Source organism: Nycticebus coucang, chromosome 3 (assembly GCF_027406575.1).
Source record: "Nycticebus coucang isolate mNycCou1 chromosome 3, mNycCou1.pri, whole genome shotgun sequence".
Lineage (NCBI taxonomy): Eukaryota > Metazoa > Chordata > Mammalia > Primates > Lorisidae > Nycticebus > Nycticebus coucang.
This window is the reverse complement of record NC_069782.1, coordinates 135,776,357-135,801,945: the sequence shown is the minus strand read 5'-3', so window position 1 is coordinate 135,801,945 and position 25,589 is coordinate 135,776,357. Positions and strand designations below refer to the sequence as shown.

Sequence of the window (25,589 nt, the reverse complement as noted above, 5' to 3'; positions counted from 1 at the left end):
GCAATGTCCATGAAATTCCAGATACCATCCTTTAAGGGCGTGAAGTCCCAAAAGTCTCCTACTAGAGAAATTTTTGCACATCCATTCTCCTTGAGGCCTATTTACAGATCTCTTGAAACTTCCAAGACTCTTGTAAAACTTTCTAGGCTGAAAAGAAACACTGCCCTATAATAATGCTAGCCCTAAAAGAAATTTTGTTTCTTTCTTCCCACATAACTTTGAGTACATTAAGTTTTTGAAAAGTATTAGTGTTTAATGGGTGGTGCCTGTGACTCGAAGGAGTAGGATGATGGCCCCATATACCGGAGGTGGCAGGTTCAAACCCAACCCCAGTCAAAAACTGGAAAAAAAAAAAAAAAACTGGGGTGGGGGGGTGAGGCGCATATTTGCTAACTAAAAGGACAAAATGATGAAATACATAAGATTTGCCCTACTATCCCTATTCATTACTTAAGCTCAAATTAGAACAAAAGAATGTTTGAAAACTGAATCCTTCAAGATATCTGCTATTTTAAATACTTTTTATTGCTGTCTCCACCTGGCCACTCTAGATTGAAAAACACATTCTTGTGCAAGGATAGCTATAGCTGAGAATTTAATAGGATATCTATAAAAGTCATGGTCCAGATGAAGGCACTGCCCTGCAACATTTGAAATTCAAGTAATTTTATTAAAATTGAAAAATAATTCTTAAAGCTGCATTTAGAGTCAAGACTTTTGTATTGTAAAAAATCACAGAAAGTATCTGTAAGGAAGGCAAAATACGTGTAGGTTAATAAGACCAGAGTGACTTTGGACTTTTAAAAAAAATTGTAGAGAATGGAGGGGAGAAAAAAGGTTATGTACAGAAAATATCTACATATGTACTCAGGAGTACAAATGTGGTGGCAGAAAAGACCTCAGAACATGCTGGCATCACAAGCAGTTCTCAAAGAGCTTAGTTTTATTTTCTTTCATTTTAAGAATGCCTAAAAAAAAAATAAAAATAAAAAATAAAATAAAAAGAATGCCTAAGATCCTTCATCCTCAAGTTTTGGAGCCAAGTAATACTTCGCATGTTCCACATTAGCAATTTTATGCTACATCTGCAGACATCCTGAGTGTTACAGCAGAAGAGAGCGGAGTGGCTTTTGTGAAGTTCAGGCACCTCAGGGCAAAAGTTCACTGACCTGGCTCATTCATCTCTGTAGTAACAGCTTCCTCCTCTTTATCCACATTACTTGTATGTTCAACTTAATGTTTCCATTCCCAAGTTCTCTGCTTGCTGAAAATTTCACTCCATCTTTTGCACAGGAAATGACAACAGCATTTCCAATGTGACTGAGATCTCAGCATATGGATGCAAATTCACCAGAAGGCATCTTTACTACACAGCTGTATTCTTGTTCTGGGATTCCAAGTTGTTCAACATCCAAATCCATTAATTTCATTTCATAGTCTGAAACTTTCACCTGATTTGGTGCTTCCAATACTACTGCCAAGGTGTCCGCATTACCTTCAGCCCTTAGTGTAATGACGTCTTCATTGCCAGGACATTTTAGTGTTTTGGACGTGCTGGTGAGGTTCACAACCATAGCCAGGTTTTGGTTGCAGCAGTACGTGTTGAAGCACTCGGAGCGCACGGTGAGATGCGCCAAGGGATGGATCCACGCTCCGCAGGTTCACGCCGCTCCAGCTGATGTCCCAGCGGGCCTCACTGATAAGGTCCTTCAGTGCCTCCAACACCTTTTTCAGGATGGAACCCTGGACTAGGTGCGCCTCGAATGGTGATGGAGTCTCAGTGACACAGCTAAAGGTGCGTGGGAAGGAAGGTCTGGCCGATTTTGGCTTCACGAGGCTGAGGGCGAGAAGGTGAATGCAGAAATGAGAGCCCAAGAGGAAGATGATGACCAGGCAGCTACCCCAGCAAGGGTTTAATGCCGCCACATCCCCAAGTGCGTGCTCTCTGTAGAGTAAATTTTGATTGTAACATTGTTAAAGAAGGCCCAAATAGAAGTCTTTTTCATATATTATGAATTCAATGGTTAATTATGAATAGAATGAGGATCAAATTTGGATTATTTTTACTTGTATGTTTTTAGAATTTTAATAAATTAAACATTTACTGGTGAGTGATTTTATGACTTGGGTCCAGTTATCTTGATCTGCACCTAATTGAGGACAGTGCTGTTAATATCTTCTTATGGAAATAGGGAGACCACAAAATAATGCCAACAGAGACATGCCATTGCTGCTACTTGAGTTTAGGCTGGTAGAAAAGTTTGTATCTATGAAGTAGATATATCAGGCATTCCACAGCGGGCCAAGAACTAAACTGCATAGTCAATAGAACCAATTTGCTTTGGCATCATATGCTTTAATGTTCATATTAAAAGAGGCTACACAGTCTAGAAAACTCATCTGAAATTTTATAATGTGAAGATTCTGTATCTCCTTAAAATCATTTCAGTTTGAAAACTGGGAGTTAGGTTGAAGGCATTACTTGTTAGCACTGTAACTATCATTCAGTGACCCACAGTGTAGGTCTGATTTATTATGCAAATAAGGAGACAATAATATATTCTGTTTAATCATGCGGAACTTCTTTTGCTTGATGGAGTATCCATGCACACAAATGAATATTCTGTGAGCCCCAAATCTACTTCAGAAACAAAGATATTTATATGGCATTGTAATAGCAAGGTGCCGGAACTTTGATTTATAGAATTTGCTTGGTCGATTTTAGAAAACAGTTTGTCTTTAAACAACTGAATTTCATTATGAGAAAATTATCAAAAGCTTTTAGCTACTCAAGTTATTTAAGTGAAAGATGAATTCATCCATTACAAGCTATAAAACCCATTGATTACTTGACTTAATTACTTAAACCTTACGGCCTGAGCATCTCCTCTGACTGAAATATCTCCCCTTCAACTAGAATGTATTATTGCAGAATGATTTTATGATACTGCAGCATTTCAGGTAAGCACTGTTCCCTCAACAAACATGAGATAATTCACACAGGCAAATGGTAATATACTAAGGGTGCAGCAGCAGTGTCTCTGCAGCTGTTAACCCTTTTTACGCCAGTGCCAAAACCCACATCTCACGTCTAAAAACCGAACTCAGTGGGAGAATCCTGGATCATTTGTTTCTAGCTTTTTTTTCAAAGTCCAGATTCCTTTTGGCAAAATTATCTTTCTTTATATTATATTACAACCTCACATTTATAGTAATACATAGATTAATCTACATGCCAGAAGGAAGTAATCAGGAAAATGGCAAATTTGATAATTATTGCTGGAACTAGGTTGCTGTGTGTGGTTTTGAGAAGTGAAAATACTATAATAAAATTCTTTCATTTCATCATGCTAACCTTGTAAACAGGTAACATTATGTTATTTTATAGATGGAAAAATCTTCAGAGAAGTTATTTTGTGAAGAACATTCAGTTGAGAATAGTAGGGTTATGATTTCAAAATTCTCTCATTGGTATGCTCCTTGATGGAGTATTAGTGATTTTGAACCTCAGTTTTTAAAAGCTGTAAGAAGAGGGCCATAGTAAAAATTAGATACGGGAAATAGACACTGAATACATAAAAACATTTTCATATATTGTTAACATGCCAATACAGTTTGGACCTATATACTTTGATAGCTGCATTTTAGTTCATTTTGAATATCAGATCAGTGAGGATGACTAAGCAAACATAGTAATATTCATTGCAATTATCTAATACCCTAACCGAGTAGACTTCTTCCAGATTTCCTCATATCTCTCTGAACCATGAGAGATTAATGAGTTCTTTCGAGAAGAACATTTAGAGCTTATTTGAAAAAAAAAACAAACATAAAACGATACCATTTGCACTCAAACTGACAGATTTTAAGGATGTGTTATTTGTGATGTCTGAAGCAAATCAAGGTCAAGATTAACTCATGATATTCTTAAAATTATTATGACCATCTGCCTTTCAGTATGTTAATGCACAACCAATCTCTGAAAAATGCTCCTCATTACTGAAGTAATAATAATGCAGAATGTTGTGCAAATTGTGTTTATTTGATTGCTAAATCTTAAACAGCCTTTGATGCTTCAGGGCTATCTTCAAAATAATGTGTTCCATAATATTTTGAAATAATTCTGGATATTTTCTACATCTAGTCTGGCATCTGGTACTGTTAATAGACTTCATTTATTTTTATTTATTTATTTATTTTTGGTATTTCTTTCATAAGACAGTGGAAGGGAAATAAAGTTTTGCTTTTAAAAAATTGCTCTATTCCTGCAACTACTCTATTCCCCACAGAATTTGTAAATTCCATTTTTATCATTAGCTGTTATGGGAATGAATGTTTTGTCATAGATGCCCAGTTTTATGATTTTGGAAAGAAGAGAATCATGTTTCACAAAATCCTCCTCCTGTCCTTGTTTAAAATACAGGAAGTCCCCAGGTTATGGATGATATAGGTTCTGTAAGTTCATTCCTAACTTGAGTCTATATGTAAGTTGGAACTAGTACATTTACCTATTACCTGTAATAGCTTTTGTTTATAAGTTCAAGTTATATGTAAGTTGAAAGGCAGAGACTGCCTGTAAGACCAAGAAGAATAAGAATGAGAAATAGACTCTCTGATGATCATGGTCCAAATGGCTTTTCATAGCTCACACCAGTGCCAAAACTCATATCTCATGTCCAAAACCTGAATTCAGTGGGAAAACACTATGAGTTATTTTGTTTCTAGCATTTTTCTTCAATTTCCAAATATATTTTAACAAAATTATCCTGCTTCTATTCATAGTGTCCCATGTGCAGTCTTGGGACAGCACCAGATACAGAAAACAAAAGCAAACAATTGGAGCTTGTCTAGTATCTAGTGTCTAGTCAAGGTAATATACTACTACACTTTGTCCATGGGTCTGTAAACTCCTGGTACAAAGTCAACAATTTTTATTTAGAGGATGAGTTTGGCAGTCTGTTGTTTTCTATTCTTTTTATCTATCTGTACTCAGGCCATTGGTTGTGACTACTTGTTGCGTGAACCGAGACGCAAACGAGCAGCAGCTTTGCTGTAGGTGTAAACTCGCTCCTGTAATTATTAAGTCAAGAAACAGACTATACACCGTGGGATGGCATATAGCAAAGTTCTTTATTCCATGTTTAAGTTTTATACTCTTCCAGTCATGTACACACCTAATCCATTATCTATTAGCTGAATTTGAACTTGAAAGGAAATTTATCATATCAATGTAACCACTTGTGTAGTAAATCTCTTCCTCTAAACAGTGACTAGTTTTCCGAGCAGGGCACAAAGACGAAAACAGCTATAGGGGAACAGAGTTAATAGAAGAATATCTTCAAGCATTCACTCAGTTTACTCAGTATGAAGTAACGACTGTGACCTTCCTTCAGGGCAGAGCACCTATAGACCTCTGACAATATGCTGTTAACATATGTCAACCCTCTGGCCCGTATCTCTGAGGAAGGGCGGCATGCCCTTGGATCTCAGGCTTCACGGGGTGTACTGCTTCAGAGAAAAGGCCTAAGGAATTTTCCAAAGAGCCTAACTCTGTGAGTAACCCGGGGGGGGGTCCAAGCGTCTTAAGCCTCTGGAAGAAAAGCATGTCATTTTAAACTCACACTGAATTTACTTTGTGTGCTTGATGTAGGATAAGTTTATTTCTAAATATTATCCTACACTACTTATGCTTAGTTTAAAAATTGAAAACTTCTCCGGAGTGCTTTGTGGAGCTTGTTGGGGAAGGAACACCAAAATTTTGGGTAATCCTGGCAACCATAACTATTGCAATGACACAGGGTAGCAGACTTCATTTTCATTTGTTTCATTTTCTAGCTATTCTTCCTAATATCCTACCTCTTTCGGAATTCCCCAATCCCTATAGGAAGGATTAAGTGATGTACCTCTCATGGACTGGGTATGTTTGAAAACCGACATTTCTTTCAGGGGTTGATCTCTCTTTTTATTTATTTTCATAATTAATGGACACCACAATGAGTGGCTATAAAATTAAGAGTAGACTACAGAATTTAATCAAAGTAGTGTTTTAAATAGTTCTCCCTCTCTCTCTCTCTTTCACACACACACACACACAGAACCAAAAAAACTGAGATTACATCACTTATAAATCCTCTAGTAGAGATTTCGCGTGTGTACTTATCAAGGATTTTGATTATGAGAGGTACATGATAACAGTGACTGTGGTTTTAAGCTAATTAAGTAGATAATTGACAACAAAAGTGCGCCATGGTTGCGTTCCACTTGTTTCAATTGTTTTTAATGTAAGTGTCTTTCTGTATTTTTCAGCAAGTGGGGTTTCTAATCAAGGCACAATTAATCTTCTAATTAACTCCCTTTGTCTGATTCTCTTCAAGAAAACGTAGTTTTGTTTAGGGAAATGAAGTAGGTGTTAGAAATATCCCAGCATGTATCAGGAGGCCAATCTTTCTTTTTTCCAATGACTTTGGTATCAGAGGCAGATAATTAGTGCTTGTGCATTGTGAGCCTCATGAAATCGCTCAATCATGCCAGGATCTTTACTGACCAGGCATACTACAAAATTCTGAATGTGAGTTGGCCATATTTTCTAATTTCCTATCCTGTGGCTTCAGTTAGCATCACAATTACCTTGTAAAGGCATGTCCTACCTGTGATTTTTAAACCTGACTGTACATTAAAATTACCTAAGTGAATTTTTAAAAACCACACAAACCCAACTTCCCATTCTAGATCAACTCCATAAGAATCTCAAAAGATAGGAAGGACCTCACGGCACAGAATTCTAATATCCACCAGAGTTGAAAATCACTAACATAGACATAAGATCAGAATATTTTTTTCTGTAAATGGTTAGATGGGAAATATATTAGGCTATGTGAATCTCTGTCACAACTGTCAAATGAGCTACTGTTGTAATCATTTTATGAACTCCACCATGAAAGAAACCATAGGCAATATGTAAACAAATGAGTATGGCTGTGTCTCAATAAAACTTCATTTATATCCAATTAAGCCCAAATTGGCCTGATATTAAAGTTTTAAATGAACAATTCATTATTCCTGATTTTAGCCTCAGAATCCAGCAATTAATTTAACAAATGAACACCACTGTGTTGACAAATAGCAGAGTATATCAAAGACCACATTAGTGTTTGTGGGCCGCTCCATCATGGGTGCTAATCTACCGTGATGACTTCTGATTGTTCTCTGTTCTGGAATGTCTCTAAAGTTTCTATTTAATCTACTGTTACCCTGAATCCTGAACTCAGGTCTAAAGCACCCTGACCATAACTCCAGCCCTTTGGCAGATTCACATGAACATTCCTGGCTTTCCCTGAGGGGTCAAATTGAATTTTCCTATGCATTCCTTCCATGTTCTACCCAAGTGCTAGTTCTGAGGGTAATGGTGTGGAGATCTACCCCCTAGAAGCTACCTGAAGCATGGATTCTGTTCATAAGTCTTTATTAACATTTTTTTGAGAAACTGGATATGTCAGTCTTTTTCGTAAACCTCTCAGCTTCCTTGGACTTTGGGGGTAGGTTTGGATAGACCTGCTCATCACAGAGCAAAAGATCCGGGTTCAAAACCTTGCATGTACTGCTGCTACTTGCTGTATAAAAATATGGAAATGTAATTTAGCTTATCTGAGATGCAGCTTTTCCACTTATCAAATGGGAATAATGACAGTGAAGTCAAAGGACTGTGGCGCCACTCAATTTCTCATGAAAATTCAATAGCTTCTCTAGCTAATAATATCTCACATTCATTGAGCATTTACCACAGGCAAGATGCTGTTCTAATCATTTTATATTCATCAACTTATTTCATTCTGCTCTGAAAAAAAGAAAGGAAAATGGCACATATTTGTCTTCAATGAATTTTCACCATGATGGAATAAAACATAAATTGCTACATTTCAAGAGGGAGTATGGTAAAGGCTAAGAGATTTACAGTAATACATTTGGTATTAAAGATGGAGAGATTATATATGAGTGGGTTAATTAAAATCTTTTGGAAAAAAGTAGCAAAAACTGGTAGCTGAAGGCTGTATATGATTTTATTTTCAAAGCTAGAAAAAATGGAAGGAAAAGTGTAGGGAAAAGGCATGGACGTGGGAAAGCATGGGACGTGTTAGGGATGGAAGCATGAAGTATAGACTGACAGTGAAGTAGAAGTCAGGAAAGTTAGAATAAACAGGCCTCTGAATTTCAGGCAAGACAGTTGCACTATTTATAAATCAATAGGAAAATATTTAAGGTTTTTAGAGATGAGTGCTATACTCTGAGCTATTATTTGGAAATATTAATCTAATATTGGTGGGTGTATTAGGGAGGAAACTGTGGTACTTTTCCTTTATTATACTCATTACATAGAGTTGTTGAAATGATTAAAGGAGTTAATATAGGTAAACCTCTTAGAGCAGTATCTGGCAAAGTGTAAGTAACATGTAATTGTTAGGAATTATTACAGCTTCATAAGAGGTCCAGCCCTTTTCTTATTTCTACTATTTTTTTTCTTTGCCTATTTGAATGTAGGCCTGGAAGGTGGTTATAGATGCATGTGCATTTGTACCTGTTACTGATTTTAAGAAACAGGTCCAAACTTGGAAGTAAATTAAAGGTAGTAATGAGTGGGTCAATGTCATACCAGTATATTGTTTAATGAACCTATTTATAGTTTTCTTAACTTAGACTTAATATCTTTGCAAACAGAGCAAAGGAAGCTTTGAGCAAAAACAAGATGCCTGAACTTTAAATTATGAGTGAAGCGTTCAAGGGATTGAAGAAGGAGAGGAAATCTGAGCTCAGTTAGGCTCTGCAGCTAAGGAGCTATGAGTGGATTGAGGAATGCTGTAGGATGAAACATGGCAGGGAGGCAGGAGATGGGATTCTGATCTTTGTTCTGGAGCAGGGAGAGATTTGAGCATGAACATTCGATTAGATGTTGAGTAATTTAGAGAAAAGAGAGATGATCATAAAGAGATGATTATGGAAAGCAAGGTATGGGTTGCACTTTGAATTGGATTTGAAAAGGCAAAGGGGATATCTTTGTTTTACCGATACACCAATCAAAGGATCTTGCAGTGAACCCCGAGTTCCATTTTCCTGAAAAGGTGTCTTCAGTCCAATTTCTAGGAAGCATCATTACAAGAGACAGTGCTTCCATGGTGAGTTCTTATCCCAGGAGAAATCCCATAGGCTTGATGGGCCTCCATTTTAGGATTACCAAGGGGAGGGGAGGGGAGTGTGTCTGTGCAAGGGGAGGGAAGGAAGAAACATATAGACCCATTACAGCTTCTAGAAACTGCAGGCTCTTTATTCAACACAGGTACTATTTCCTAATATTATTTGAATGCTTTCAGTGCTTTTTTTCTTCTTAGACAACTCTGGACTCCCCACTTCACACTTGCCAATTTCTCTAAACAAAATGTCTGCTAATATCACTGTAGCAGTCATAGCAAAACACAGATTTCGAAAGGCTCCCTGTCAAAATATCTGAGTGGTCCAAACTTCAGCGTTTCACCTTCCTGTTTCATTGAGAATTTGGGTTTTTGTTTGAAGAAAGCTTTATTTTTTGCTAAACTTTGTTCTATACATGCAGCTAACCTAAGAAATGTAATTTCTGACAACAGATTGTGGTTAAATTAGTTGTAGGATAGTGCCATGTATTATGACTACCAGCAGGGGTCCTCAAACTATGGCCCACCGGCCACATGAGGCGGTGTGATTGTATTTGTTCCCGTTTTGTTTTTTTACTTCAAAGTAAGATATGTGCAGTGTGCATAGGAATTTGTTCATAGTTTTTTTTTTTTAACTATAGTCTGGCCCTCCAATGGTCTGAGGGACAGTGAACTGGCCCCCTGTTTAAAAAGTTTGAGGACCCCTGAATGGTTGATTGAAATAAATCCTCCATTGTAGTGTGAATATACCCCATAATTTCCCTCCTAAAAGAAACCTTCACCTAAACAAAGCAAACACACACACACACTCTCACATACACAAAGCAGTAAGTACATAAATTCCTATAAATGAGTTTCACAATAGTTAGTAATTTGTTGTTGGAATAAACTCAACTGGCATTAATTATTACTTAGCATTTTTAGGCTGTGATGTACTTTTTAGTCTTTGTTTACAGTGAGCAACTTTTTAAATTGTCATAATGAAGCTGTTGCTGGTGTAATCATATTTTCTTCAGTTATACTTCTGCTTCCTTCTCTGGCACTTGTGAAAAATTATCTTTCCAATGAATAATGTCAAAATTATTGTAGCCATAACCTACTACAACAATATCGTGTATGTAAGTTTTACTTTAGCAGCTCCTGTTGATCTGGTTACTGTAAAAATTAACAATTGTTTAATTGAATTAACCATATTTGTGTTGGTAACTGAAGGCACTCTTATAATTCCCAAGGAAGATTTATTATGTTAAACAAACAAACCAAAACATTCTATTGGATAGTAACAAATACCTTCTATTACCTTCTCTTGTTCTTTTTGTTTGTTTGTTTTACTGATATGTTCATGTCTTGTAGGTTTCCAGTAGCAATTTACATTTCTATTATCATTTAAAACATGAAAATTTTACTTAGCTGTGTCTATATCCAGTTCCCTTTTTAAAAAAAGTAGCTTCCTGATTCTATGATGAGACAAGTAGCTTGCTGAAGAGAGATTAAATAACCCCCATCTTTATTTTGCTAAGGCTAGCAACTCCACAAGCAGGGGCCTTCTCACCAATAATTGTTATGTGACAGCTTTCATTTCAGAAGGTACCAATGAATAGAATCACACCAATCCATCTCTAATACTGCTGGCATGTTGATGAAAAAAGGAGAAATTGCAAGGAGAAAAATACTGTTTGTGACACAAAACAAAGCATACAGGGTCCCTAAGAGGGTTTTTATCAGCAAAAATAGTATCAATTTAGTAATGATGACACACAGAAGTGGGAATAAAAAGGGTCTTGTTTTTGGTAGGTATGTGATAAAAGCAGAGTAGACTGCACACACCAGGTGTTAGTAGTGACAGCATTTTATAAATATAGGCTCTTTCATAGAGAAAAAGTTATTGTTTGTTCAGTTGGTGTAGCTCTTTGTATTTTGACTCCCCATTGAGATTGAGATGCTCATCATTAATTCCTTATAACACTCAGCATTTTTTACTCTTCAACTGAGTGGGACCCAACTCAAAGGGCTTTAAGCTATAGGGCATTTTTTGCACACCCCTTCTTTTCCAAGCCACATCACTAAAAACACTCTTCGTGGAATTTGCTTTATTCATAGTTACATTCAGGACCTCAAGTAATGTGGTTCAGCTTCATCTATTTATCCCCGTGTATCACTTCTGTTCTAGCCTTGGGTTGTATTCTTCTAATGGTATATTCAGCTCCAAGGTTTTATCTTATCAGCTGAACAAAACAAATAATTCCTACATTTGCATTTCTGAAATCTCTGAATAGATCTCTCTACCTGGATTTGGTAGATCTATCTACCTAGCCAGGCATAGGATGAAGCTAGAAGATGGCGGCTTCCCATTGGAATATTAGCATTTAGTTACTGGCCTATGGGTAAATAAATTCCACAAACACATAAACACATCATTTCTAAAATTTACTATCCTTTGAAATGTATTACCTATGGGTTTTCTTGACTTCCTTTGTAAACAAAGCCCCTTTTAGTCCTTGGGCAGAGCAAATTACCACCTTGCATTTTTGGAGAGCTCATGGTTTGATCATGGCCCTTATTACATTGTCAAATCATTATAATTGACTTTACTATTTTCTTAGTCAGTTCTCTCTCCCACAGGAATGTGAGATTCATGAGGCAAAGGAACACTATAGAAAACCTAGGTATAAATGCATGCATTTGCAATCCACTCATTAAACAAAGGCACCAAGAACTTACAATGGGAAAAGGTCAGTCTTTTCAATAAATGGTGCTGAGAAAACTGTATAGCTATATGAAGAAGAATGAAACTAATTCCTCACCTCTCACTATATGCAAAAATTAAATCAAAATAGATTAAGTACTTGAAGCTAAGGCCTGACACTATTAAAAAAAAAGTGCTGCAGGACATTGGCATAGGCAAAGATTTCCTGTGTAATTTCAATATCACAGGCAACTAAAGCAAAAATAAACAATTAGCATTCTACCAAGGCAGATACTACTGCACAGCAAACAACCCACAAGATGATAGAAATTATTTATAAACGATCCATCCTACAAGCGATTAATAATCAGAATATACAAGGAGTTCAAATAACTCAAGAGCAAAAATTAAATAATCAAATTAAATACAGCAAAAGATCTACACAGACATTTCTCAAAAGAAGAAATACAAATGGTCAACAGAAAAAATGCTGCATAGAACTAATAATGACAGAAATGCATATCAAAACCACAAGGTGGTATAATTTCACCCCAATTAAAATGGTTTGTGTCAAGAAGTCAGACAATAACAGATGCTGGTAAGGAATTTGGAGAATTCCCTGCTCTGTTGGTGGGAATGTGAGTTAATACAGCCACTATAAAGAATAGTATGGAAGTTTCTCAAAAACTAGACATAGAACTTCTTAAAATCCTTGAAGTCAGTCAAAACCACCTGAAAAAAGACAGTTAAAATAGAAGAAATCTGCTGAAATCAGTCAAAACTGGCTACAACTGTACCAATCCAGCTGAAACCAGTTAAAACTGGTGGAAGCCAATCAAGACCAACTGAAACTAGTCAAATACAAGGCAATCTTGTCAAAATCAGCTGAGATCAGTTGAAGCCATCTGAAACTGATTGAAACCTTTCTTCAACTGGCTGTGACAGGTTTAGAATGGTTTCCACCAGACAGCTAACCTTGTTTCAGCTGATAATGGCCAGTTTTGATCAGTTTAGACCTGCCATTGATTTAATGATATTTTTTTTTTTTTTTGAGACAGAGTCTCACTATGTTGCCTATCTTGCACTCCCAGGCACATTAGATTCCAAGAGTGCATCCTTCTCTCCTATCCCATTTTTTTGATACTTCTGGTCATACCCATTTGTAAAAGAAATGTAAATTAAATATTTGCACAAAATAGAGTTACTCATAGAATGAGAATGTTCCCATTAAATAAAAAAAATATTTAATTCAGAACATATTTAATTAATATAAGTTCAGATGGATTGAGCATAGCGTAAGTGAATGAATTCAGTTTATAGAGAGGGAAAATATTTTAAGTCTTGGCAACCTAGTAAACACGTAGACCCACATTTCTCAGGAGATTGGTCACAAACTAGCTGCCCTTGTCTTTCATTCCTTCACCCAAGAAGTTTCTAAAAATTCTAAGGTTTTCAAGGAGACCTTTGTACTATTTATAAGTTTTTCTTTTACTCCTATTAAACTATTAATGACATTAAATATAGGATGGTATTAAATCCCTTTGGTCATCACTTACACTTCTTTACATCTTGCAGACTCTACTGGACAAAACTTACTCAATATTCTATAATTTTTTAATGTGTAATATGTTTTACTAATTTTAGTGGAACAGCCATAGTGTTTTAAATATTTTTATTGTTGTTTCCATAGAAAATAAAACATACCATAGCTTGTATTTTCCTCTTTCTAAAAATAAAAAGTAAGTTATGGCATATTGTACAAACAGAAAAAACAAAACAAAAACAAACTCTGTAAAATAATTTGAAAAGGTTTATTCTAAGCTAATATAAATGACTTCAGCCGAGGGAACGTAATGTCAGGAGATTCTAAGGAAATGCACACAAGGTGGCCAGGTTAGAGTTTGGTTTTATACATTGAGGGGAGATAGAAATTGCAGGTGAAATCATAAATCAACACATGGAAGGCATACATTGATTTAGCTAAAAAAAGTTGGGGCATCTTGAAGCTGAGGCTTATAGGTTTCAGCTATTTTTTTTTTTTTTTTTTTTGGTAGAGACAGGGTCTCACTTTATTGCCCTCAGTAGAGTGCTATGGCATCACAGCTCACAGCAACCTCCAGCTTCTGGGCTTAGGCGATTCTCTTGCCTCAGCCTCCCAAGTACGTGGGACTACAGGTGTCTGCCACAACACCCAGCTATTTTTGTTGTTGTTGTTGCAGTTTAGCCGGGGCCAGGTTTGAACCTGCCATCCTCGGTATATGGGGCCGGCGCCCTACTCACTGAGCCATGGATGCCACCCAGGTTTCAGCTATTTTTTAACTGGCAGTTGGTTAAAGAAACAATGCTTTATCTAATATCTCAGAGTCAATAGAAAGGAAGCTTTTAAGATATGGAAGCCCAATAATATCCTTGAATATTGAAGTGATCTGTTTGAGCAAATTGACGGCTTGCAGATGTGACTTAACATTTGCCTTGTATGGCCTTGGGTCCTACTTGTAATTTAGTATCAATTATTGCCACCAATTATTGTTAGTTTGGTGACTTTTAGTTTAACATTAATGTTGGTCAGTTGTGTCTAAACTTCAAAAGGGAGAGGCCATAAGGAAGCTTGTCCAACCTTCCCTCCCTTCCCTGCTGGGACTCAGTGTTAAGTCTTTCCTGAAATCACCATGGTCAAGAGAGGGGTCTGTTTAGTCAGCAGGGGGGTCCTCAGGATTTTATTTTTAGTTTACAGTAGTAATTTATCTATGATAAAAGGGAAATTTCCAATGAAAGCGCTATATATACAAACTTAGGGATCTACTTTCTAAACATGCGCCATTTTCCCTGAACGTAAAATTGACATAACGTGACATCTGTTCCCAAACAGAAACCAGCATTAACTCAGCTTCAAAATGAGGGGAAGTTTTGTGAAAAGATCTCTTTCAAATAATCAAAGGCATCGAATTTTCAAAGGACGCACTGGCATTGTTATTGTCATTGCATTTGATATCAGAGAAGCTGAGATGGGGAGGGGATTTCTAGTCATTGGAAGGATCTGCGTCCTGAAATGATGTAGGAGGCACCCTGCAAAGAGAGAGATAAAAAGACCATGACTCCGAAATACAGAGGGGTGTTGATTATTTCAGCATGTGGTCTAATGGGAAACTAATTCAGCAAGATGAGGATTAGCATAATGTAGTGAGACCAGAATTAAGGAATCAGAAAATTGAAAGGTAACTAGTGAAAAGAGTCTACACTGAGCGACACCCGTGGCTTGAAGGAGTAGGGCGCTGGCTCCATATACTGGAGGTGTTGGGTTCAAACCTGGGCCTGGCCAAAAATTGCAAAAAAAAAAAAAAGTCTACACTTAGGAGGACAGAACATGATAAACCATGAAAGAAAGGATAGAGAATGTCTACCAACCAGACACCATGTTCTCTTAGAATCAACTCTATTCTTAATGGAGAGTTCCTCTGAGGCAGGAGCATCATAAAAGCTGAAATATTTCGTAGATATTTCTCTGAGTGTCAGGATAGTTTCTTTTCTTACATAACTCAGACAATTTAGGGGAAATGAGACATTTCTTAAGAGAAAAATTAAATTCCATTTGCGAATGGATCGGTAACAATGCCAAATTATCAGAATTTAAAAATCTATGAAGAAAAGATGGGAGACATTCATTTTACAATTACGGGAATTTAGGTGACATCACTGGGTGCTAATTGCCTCTTCATGGTGGAAGAAGGGGCTTGTTAAAATTGATTTATTCGTATTTAACACACAGTCCAAGAGAAGTTAAATGGAAATGATGTGCTCTATAAAGAGGTGCTATTGAAAGAATCAGATTGCTGTTCATGCAGGGACTCCATAAAATAGGCATAGAGAGGTGCTCATCAATTCCAAGCCAGAAACAATTGAGTTATGTTCCAGGAGAAAAGTGGGAATTTAATAGTGTCTTTTTAAAGATCTTAATAAGGAATTTATAAATATTTCAAGTAAAGTGTGATTATTTAAAAATAATCTTGCCCATATGTTGGCTCTTGAGTCTTCTTACCAAGTTTTCCCTTTGCTGACCAATTGTGATAGTAAGGACATTCACCACGATGGCAAAGGGGTGAGATGAGCTATACGTATACTTTTCTTTTTCAGTGAAGACACAGTACTACGATACCTTTTCTTTTAAGGAAAGGAGTGTGGCAAGTGGCTTTTGTTTTGTTCCTACAGTGATTATGGATCATTATTCAGCAGGCCCATCAGGCATCCTGTGGGGTTATCGGGCACGCACCCATATTTGAAATGATATTGAGAAACTTACAAGAAGTCTGTGCAAGGTTTGGCAGCAGAGACTAGAAAATAAAGTCAAGATGAAAGCTTTTTTTTATTATCAGTGTATTGCCATACCCTTTATGTCCTTTCTTTTCTTATATTGGAAGATGAAACATCTGGGACAATTCATTACATGGAATGTACATAGTTCCTGCACCAGAACGATCACACTAGAAAGGCTTTCGATGGCGTTCTCTGTGATGCAGCCGAGAAACAGTCGAACATCTCCAAAGATTTCACAGGCAGGATAAAACATGTTCAGCGGTCACACGGAACCTTGTTTGCCTTTGCAGGTTTGCATATTTTTAGATGGTGAGCGGTAGATTCTTTTTTTGCTGTTCTTTCCAGCTCTGTCCATGTGGGAAGGGTTAGCCTGTCTTCTTCCCTCCTTTGCTCTGTCCATGTGGGAAGGGTTAGCCTGTCTTCTTCCCTCTCTCCTTTGCTCTGTCCATGTGGGAAGGGTTAGCCTGTCTTCTTCCCTCTCTCCTTTGCTCTGTCCATGTGGGAAGGGTTAGCCTGTCTTCTTCCCTCTCTCCTTTGCTCTGTCCGTGTGGGAAGGGTTAGCCTGTCTTCTTCCCTCCTTTGCTCTGTCCATGTGGGAAGGGTTAGCCTGTCTTCTTCCCTCTCTCCTTTGCTCCGTTCATGTGGGAAGGGTTAGCCTGTCTTCTTCCCTCTCTCCTTTGCTCCTTCCTCCCTCCCTTTCTTCCTCTTCTTTTCTCCCTCTCTCCCTCCCTCCCTGATTTCCTCCCTTCTTCTCTTCCTTCCTTTTTTGCATTACGCATCCAATGGCATATGATATAAGGCAACTTCAGATCAAATCATTTGCGAATTGAGGTAGAACATTATTTCATGTTTGTTTGTTGCAGAAAATAGAAAGTGGCAATGTTAAACTTTAATCAAGCCTTGGTACCCTGAGAATTGCAACATTTAGGAATCCTCCAACCCTTTTTTTGTTCTGGGAAACAGGTTACTACAAGAACTGCCCTTCACCATTTGACTCTTAGATACAATTTATGGACACCCACCTTGTTTACCTATGACAAAATTAGATATAGACCCTCCAAATACCTGCTTTTTTCTCCATTTTGAATAATTAGCTGAACAGAGTGTTAGAAAGGATCAGTCTAACAAAATGCTGCTTAACCAAACTCGGGAAAGTTTCCCTCCCTCTTCAGGCTCCTGAACGCCTGAATCCTCATCACAGTGCACTAAACAATCCCTGCTAGCCCTCTGAGAGCAGGCTGTCCTCAGGGCAAAACATTCCCTGACCCACTCCCATCAAACCATCCTTTCGCCCCACTTGCCCACACCAGTGTATTTTTCACCTTGTTCATTCCTCCCTTTAAAGGAAAACCCTTTCTGCGTGTCCTTTGAGCAGGCTTGCAGATCTTATGGTCTGAGGATTCTCCTTAGCACAATAAATCCCCTCTGATTGCATTAGTCCCTTCTCTTCCTTTTTACCCAATTGCAATAATCCTTTCGAATAAAATCTCTCCAAAATCTCTAGTTTCTATTTGGCAAAAACAATGCTAGATAAAATAGTCACCTGAACTCATGTGTGTTTCTTAGAAAAAACAAAGTCTCACTAGAGATAACAGGACATAGTGGAGAGTCCATTTAGATCTCTGCAGCTGGAACTGCCCAACTCCTCACATTCTCTGCCCTTATTCTTTGGAAGTGACAAATTTTAAGGCCGGAAACTCAGCCTGGCCTGACTCTTCATCAAAGGACATGCAAGTTACCCTGACTGGAAGTTGCACCAATACCTCAGGTAATTGGAGAGAGGTAATTCCTTCAATAAAAGCTGTTATCCTGTTCCTAAAAGGAAGGGGAAAGATGTGGTCATGTACACGTAGTCGGGTTACTACAGGCATGCTTCTTATCCGGCAAGCTTCACACGTGTACCCTTTCTACAAATACTAGAATAAAATAGGTGAAAAAGTCACATATTTGGATATCTGTACAAATGTGTCCCCATGTTAAGGATTCTTGTGGCTAATCTACAAAGTAGCCACTTGGTGTCACCTCGATATATATATTTTCAGGCTTTGCCGAACAGAAATAAAATATTAACAGTGATATTTACATAGTATAATTTTCTCCATGTATCTCACGAGCCCAACCTGTGATACAGTAGCAGAAGAGCTAATTAGCATTCAGTTGACTCTTCATAATCCCTGTGTAATCCACGTGTGTGCATGAAACAGATGCTAAGTCCTATAATGATGCCTAGCAATCTTCAGTATAAGCAACTGTGCAGAACTATTTCTCTCTGGTTTGACATTTTCTTGTCTTTATTTTGGCAAAGGATTATCATGGGCTAAAGTATGGAAGCTTTCTCTTCAATAAGGAGGATGTTGTATTTTAAATGTTTAATAAATGAGCTAGATTTTATAGGGCTAAACTTAATTGTTTTAACCAACAAGTAAGACACTAGAAATTTTGCTGATGAGAGAGAGAGAAAGAAAGAGAGACAAATGGTTTTTCATTTAAAAAATACTAAGAGGCTTGGCACCCATAGCTCACTGGTTAGGGCACCAGCCATATACAGTGGGGCTGGAGGGTTTGAACCCAGCCCAGACCTGCTAAACTACAACAAAAAAATAGTTGGGTGTTGTGGTGGGCACCTGTAGTCCCAGCTACTTGGGGGGCTGAGGTAAGAGAATCATTAAGGCCAAGAGATTGAGATTGCTGTGAGCTATGACACCATGGCACTCTATCAAGGATGACAAGTGAGACTCTGTCGCAAAGTAAATAAATAAGACTAAGAGATTAGGAGGAATGATAATTTTCACCAGGGGCAGATTGTCACCAACACTTGCGTAGAAATCGCATACGTATTTTTACTGAGGGTTGTTACTAGGTCTCATCCTGGTAGTTAACTTAAAGTCATAAGGGACATGGCAGCCCTAGGGTGAGTTTTCATGTCTAAGGTGTGTTATGGAGTGAGACATAAGAGTTCACCCGGCTGATTCACAGGTCAGGGGCTTAGACAAAACGCTCAACAAATTGGTGACAGTCACGAGTAAGACAAAGTGAAGAACAAAGTAACACAGTGAAACAGAACAAACCACCATCCCTGTCACATCACCAAGTCTCCATGCGAAAATGTAGAGGAGAATGAACAAATACCTCGGGATTAAAAAACGGTCATATTCTTGTCTGAAGCTTTTAGGAAATGGGAAGCATTAGCCTAACATTCATCATAGAGTCTCAAAATCTTTGTGAATTCATTGAATGCCAATCTTGCTTATTTATAAAAAATATTACTATAATTTCTTCTGTAAGTATGAACTCTGAACCTAGACTGCCTGGTTTAAATACTGGCTCTGCTGTTTGCTAGTTGCATAACCTCAGACAAATTACTTAAAGTCTCTGTTGAGATTGTTAATGAAAAATGTGGTTTCAGTGCGGTTTTGACTCATTCTTTTTTCTTTGCCGTTCTGAGATTTTCCTGCTTAGTCACGTGGTATCATCAGACCTGTTCCCAGGAGCACTGTCCTAAAACTTGGGCTTTACTTTCAGGGAATCCCTGCCTCTCTATCATACCCACGTAAAGCAGTCTGGGCTGCTAAATCTGGGATGCCCCGCCCCCCCAAAATGATCCAGCACACTCCCTGAATGGGACACTTTTAATTGTTCATTAGCAATTAAATGAAGATTTCAAACGAAGAGGAACAAGCCTAGGAATAAACACACAGACTAGATTGAAATTTAATTAATTATCCCAGATGAAATTATTTTTAAGAATGAATTTCAAATGAAAATAAGTAAATATTTTCTATTTTAGAGAAAAATGTAGCCATTTTTGCTCTAAGTATACACACAGAATGAATATAATATGGCTAAAAATCTTGTCTTTTAAATTGCCTCTTAGGATGCAGCAATGATAGTGCTTAACATAAAATTTAAAAATCTTGTATAATATCTACTTTATCACCTCCTTATACTTATGGCTACAAATTCAGCCCAAATAGCTTTATTATCTATTAGTTTGTCTTATCAAAGGCAAAACTAGAAATCATAATGATTAAATACTACAGTTAGATTTTCTTAATTTCGAAATGATTTCCCAATGGGAGTTTCTTGCCACTTTCAATTTTTTCATTGTTAGTCTATTTAGCAAGCATATCTTCAACAACTAGGAACGGCAAGACCTATGTGAGGGGCCAAGAGTTTTAAGAGTAGGAAGATGTTCATTTATGACACACGCTCCCCTAGAGTGCTGTGGGGGACACAGTGTTCTTTGGGAACACAGAGCGAGATTAACGGTCTTGGACTGTGACGCATACAAGTGCAGTTATGAAACACAACAGTAAAATAAACAGGGTAAAGCTACTCCTCAATTTAAAAGACAACATTCCCAATATTCATTAAGGATTTTTTGGATTTCTGATGAGTCTGTGGTTATTTTGTCTTTGTTGTTTCTGATTGATGATATTAGAGATTTTACTCTTTTTTTCCTGATTAGGTTGGCCAGAGGTTTATCTATTTTATTGAGCTTTTCAAAAAACCAGCTTTTTGATTTATTGATCTGTTGTATTATTCTTTTGTTTTCAATTTCATTTAATTCTGCTCTAATTTTGGTTATTTCTTTTCTTCTACTGGGTTTGGGGTTGGAATGTTCTTCCTTTTCCAGTTGCGTGAGATGTCCCATTAAGTTGTTAACTTCCTCTCTTTCCGTTCTCTTGAGGAAGGCTTGCAGTGCTATAAATTTCCCTCTTAGAACTGCCTTTGCAGTGTCCCAGAGGTTCTGATAGCTTGTGTCTTCATTGTCATTTTGTTCCAAAAAATTGGTGATTTCTTTCCCCATAATCATATCATTGTATACACTTATGATTTAATAAAAAAATTAAAAAAAAAATAAATAAAAAAAATAAAAGACAACATTCCCAATATAATTGCAGCTCCCTATATATTTCTCCCGGATGCCACCTCTCTATGGTTACCCTCAAGGTTTGTCTCTGTAGTCCCTACTTTTTCTCAGTGTTTTTACCAATGTGTTGCTTAAAAAATTGTTTAATTTTGCTCATCTTAAACAGTTTTTTTTTAATTTTTGGAAATTTTACTCATTTTTGAGGTTAATAAATATTGTATCATACTGCAGAAAAAAAAAAGAATGCCAAATCATAGTTTGCTTCTGAAAGTATTGCATATATTAATATATCACAGAATGCTTGAAAGAGTGGCTGTCTCATAGTAAATGCTCACTAAAATAGCTATTTTTATGGCTGTTTAAATCATTATCCCATAAGCATTCACAGATAACATTAATTATTTAATTATTAAGCTGTTAATTATTAATTAACAGCTTTGGGAAAGTTGGGTAGGCACTCTGAACCCATGTTGCTCCTACTGAAAAATGTAAGATGTTAACGATTGATCTCCTTGTGATTATTTCTAATTTATAGGATCTTTTCAAAATATGATGTCATGTAACCCTCACAACAACCCTCAGAGGTAGAAAGGATGGGGAAATTATCTTACATCTTATGGGTGAGACAATGAAAGCCCAAAAAGATTAACTGATTTTACCAAAGTCATTTTATTACCATGACTTAATGCAAGGTTTGTGGTATCAAGTCCCACAAACTTTATACTATGATTTCTAGAGTCTCCAAACAGAAAGATGCTAATACAGTTTCAGTCTTTTTGAAGTCATGATGTTGGCAGGCAGGCCGTCATTAAAGTTCTCTCTCTCTTTCTCTCTGTGTTTCCATAGTAGCTTCAGGACTATGTAATGTTATGTTGGAGTCTACTTATGTCAGTTTGAGTAGGAGATCTTGATGTACTGCTGAAAGCATTGGATTGAGGTGATTCTGCTGCTCTGGTTTATGGAGAACCACTTGTTTTTGTGGATGTGGCAAAGTGATTATGCTGCTGATAGCTCTGGTGTCAACTGATGTTATGAGGAAGCCCGAGCATGCCACAGAGTGACCTGTGATAGCTGTGGGATAAAGCCAGCTGGACATCCTTACGAAACTTGCTTGGTATGATTTCTAATGTCATCCTTCTTAGTAGCTTGACTTACAATGCCAAGGACTTTTGCAATGGTTTATTAACCTGTCAGAGGCATATCTATGAATAATAATAAAGTCAAGGAGATGATATTACCTTGTAGCTAAAAAGAAGCTATTGAACGCTTTCCCTGCCCTCAATTTTGTTGTATGGAATGTAATTCAGTGCAGCAGCAGCGTTCTCCCTCCCCACAAGCCTTCTTACTGCCTGTATTCCCTGATGATTCGACCCCGGTATCCAGCGATCACACACCTAATAGGATCAGATAACCACTAATAACTTGTTATAAGCATTCCCTTAATTCACCCCAACAGGACACAGACACTCTACCTGGAGGAATTTCAAGAACGGTGTCAGTTACTCTGACAGAGTTAGCCCAGATTGACAGGAAATGTCACCCATCAACTTCTCAAGGCTCTATGAAGGTATTTATGTGTCATTATTCATCTTTAAATGAAATAGAGCTAAAGCTGGCACTCGGGTTTGTAATGAGATGAGCACCATTGATGCTTTCTGTATCATAAGATGGGAAACACATTCCAAAAATACCCACAGGAGAAGACCTATTGCTTTGAAAGGAAAACAGAAGTCATGTGGGCATTTCCTGGGCATGTACAGAAATCATGTGGGCATTTCCTGGGTGTGTGCAGAAGTCATGTGGGCATTTGCTGGGTGTGTGCAGAGGTCATGTGGGCATTTCCTGGGTGTGTATAGAAGTCATGAGGGCATTTGCTGGGTGTGTGCAGAAGTCATGAGGGCATTTCCTGGGTGTGTGCAGAAGTCATGAGAGCATTTCCTGGGCCTGTACAGAAGTCATGTGGGCATTTCCTGGGCGTGTACAGAAGTCATGTGGGCATTTCCTGGGTGTGTGCAGAAGTCATGAGAGCATTTCCTGGGCATGTACAGAAGTCATGTGGGCATTTCCTGGGCGTGTACAGAAGTCATGTGGGCATTTCCTGGGTGTGTATAGAAGTCATGTGGGCATTTGCTGGGTGTGTGCAGAAGTCATGAGGGCATTTCCTGGGTGTGTATAGAAGTCATGAGGGCATGTCCTGGGCATTTACAGAAGTCATGTGGGCATTTCCTGGGTGTGTGCAGAAGTCATGAGAGCATTTCCTGGGCATGTACAGAAGTCATGTGGGCATTTCCTGGGCGTGTACAGAAGTCATGTGGGCATTTCCTGGGTGTGTATAGAAGTCATGTGGGCATTTGCTGGGGGTGTGCAGAAGTCATGAGGGCATTTCCTGGGTGTGTATAGAAGTCATGAGGGCATGTCCTGGGCATTTACAGAAGTCATGTGGGCATTTCCTGGGTGTGTGCAGAAGTCATGAGAGCATTTCCTGGGCATGTACAGAAGTCATGTGGGCATTTCCTGGGCGTGTACAGAAGTCATGTGGGCATTTCCTGGGTGTGTATAGAAGTCATGTGGGCATTTGCTGGGTGTGTGCAGAAGTCATGAGGGCATTTCCTGGGTGTGTATAGAAGTCATGAGGGCATGTCCTGGGCATTTACAGAAGTCATGTGGGCATTTCCTGGGCATTTACAGAAGTCATGTGGGCATTTCCTGGGTGTGTACAGAAGTCATGTGGGCATTTCCTGGGTGTGTACAGAAGTCATGTGGGCATTTCCTGGACATTTACTTTACTCAACCCTCACCTAGACACTCCATGGGATTCTGAGAGTAAGTAGATGAAGCAGATTTTCTCCTGTAGAAATTCATCACCTTTTGAGAGGTAAAAAAAACATGTATATCCTGGCTGGGTGCCTGTAGCTCAAATCTAGCCTGGCCCGGCCAAACAGCAATGACAACTACAGTCAAAAAAAGCCAAGTGTTGTGGCGGGCACTTATAGTCCCAGCTATTTGGGAGGCTGAAGCAGGAGAATCTCTTAAGCCCAAGAGTTTGAGATTGCTATGAGCTGTGGCACTCTACCCAGGGCAACACCTTGAGACTCTGTGTCAAAAAAAAAAAAAAATGATATGCTGAAAATCATCTTAAGAACACAACCAGCAGCTAAATTGAACATATGCAAGTGTGTGGATGATAAAGGGAATAACATTTGAATGATCAGGAAAGGAACAACTATCACAAAAAAACGAAGTACAATCAGAGAGAAACATTAAATCAATTCTATCCTGACCTCCATAGAGAAGGCAATGTGTTAAGCATCTTTCTGATATTGGATATGGGGAGAAAAGGGTGGCACTATGAGAAATACCAAGATACATTTAATTAAAAGTCTCAATTTTTCACTTTCTTGTGATGGAATTATGCAACTGCACCCTTGCCATGGTCTGTGGGGGGTGGATATATCTTCCCTTCATTTCGGTCTTGGCCATGTGATGTCCTTTGGCAAATGCATTGTTAGTGGACATGATAGGAACAATCACTTAAATGTGCTCATGTGGCTGAACTCGCCCCCCTGGTGATTTTAGTCTTCCATGTAAAGCAGGCTGTCCAAGAACTTTCCCTGTTGCCCAGACCCAAGGAGGGAAATACACAGAGCAGTCTTGAGCCCAGCCTGTAGACCAGTGGTTCTCAACCTTCCTAAAGCCATGGTATATTTTCAATGTTACAAAGGGGTCGTGACCCACAGGTTGAGAACTGCTTAGACTATCTCCAAGAACATCTGGATTTGCATCCTCAGTGCAACTGCCTAGCACAGTTCAGACTAGATCAGTTGATTTATGCCTAACCTGCAGGTCAAGAGCAGAAGAATAGATGCTTACTGTTATAAGCCACTAGGATATTGAAGTTCTTAGCTATCATAGCAAAAGCTGGCTGATACAGAAGTTAAGACTGCCCTCTGTAAGTTTTACTCTAGAGGTGGGATAATGATTTCTGTTGAAATAACTGTATTTACTTAGTAAGCAGAGTGTCTTGAGATAAGTATAACGTTGTGGGGAGCAGGAAACACAGGTGAATGGAGAGTCCTTAGGTTGATAAAGATCTCATGGAAGTGGTAGTGATGCATGCACTGTGAAGGAAAGGTAGGATTTGGGGAGATTGTGGAGGGACGAGGGAAAGACAGAGGGATCTGCCAGTTTTACAAAGTGGAAAACCCTGGCAAAATAAAGTGGTGTATAAATAAGAGTGGTCTATTCAATTTCTATTGCTTCTATAACAAGTTACTACAAATTTAGTTGCTTAAAACAAAACCCATTTGTCACCTCACACTTGTGTAGGCTGGAAGTCTGGAGACAGCATCACTTTGCCAAGTACTTTGCTTGGAGTCTTACAAAGGCCGGAAGTCTGGAGAGAGCGTCACTTAGCCGGGTACTCTGCTGGGAGTCTTAGAAAGCTGATAGCAAGGGGCAGCAGGGCCTCTCCCTGGGGAGGATCTGGGCACGTATCTGCTTCCAGGCTCATTCCGATTGTTGCACTTGTAAGATCGAGGCC

General features: G+C 38.2%; 1 pseudogene; it reads right to left on the bottom strand.

The window, feature by feature from the left end:
• Positions 1 to 1,010: 1,010 nt before the first annotated feature.
• Positions 1,011 to 25,559, bottom strand: LOC128581124 (proliferating cell nuclear antigen-like; annotated as a pseudogene).
• Between the last annotated feature and the right edge of the window lie 30 nt (positions 25,560 to 25,589).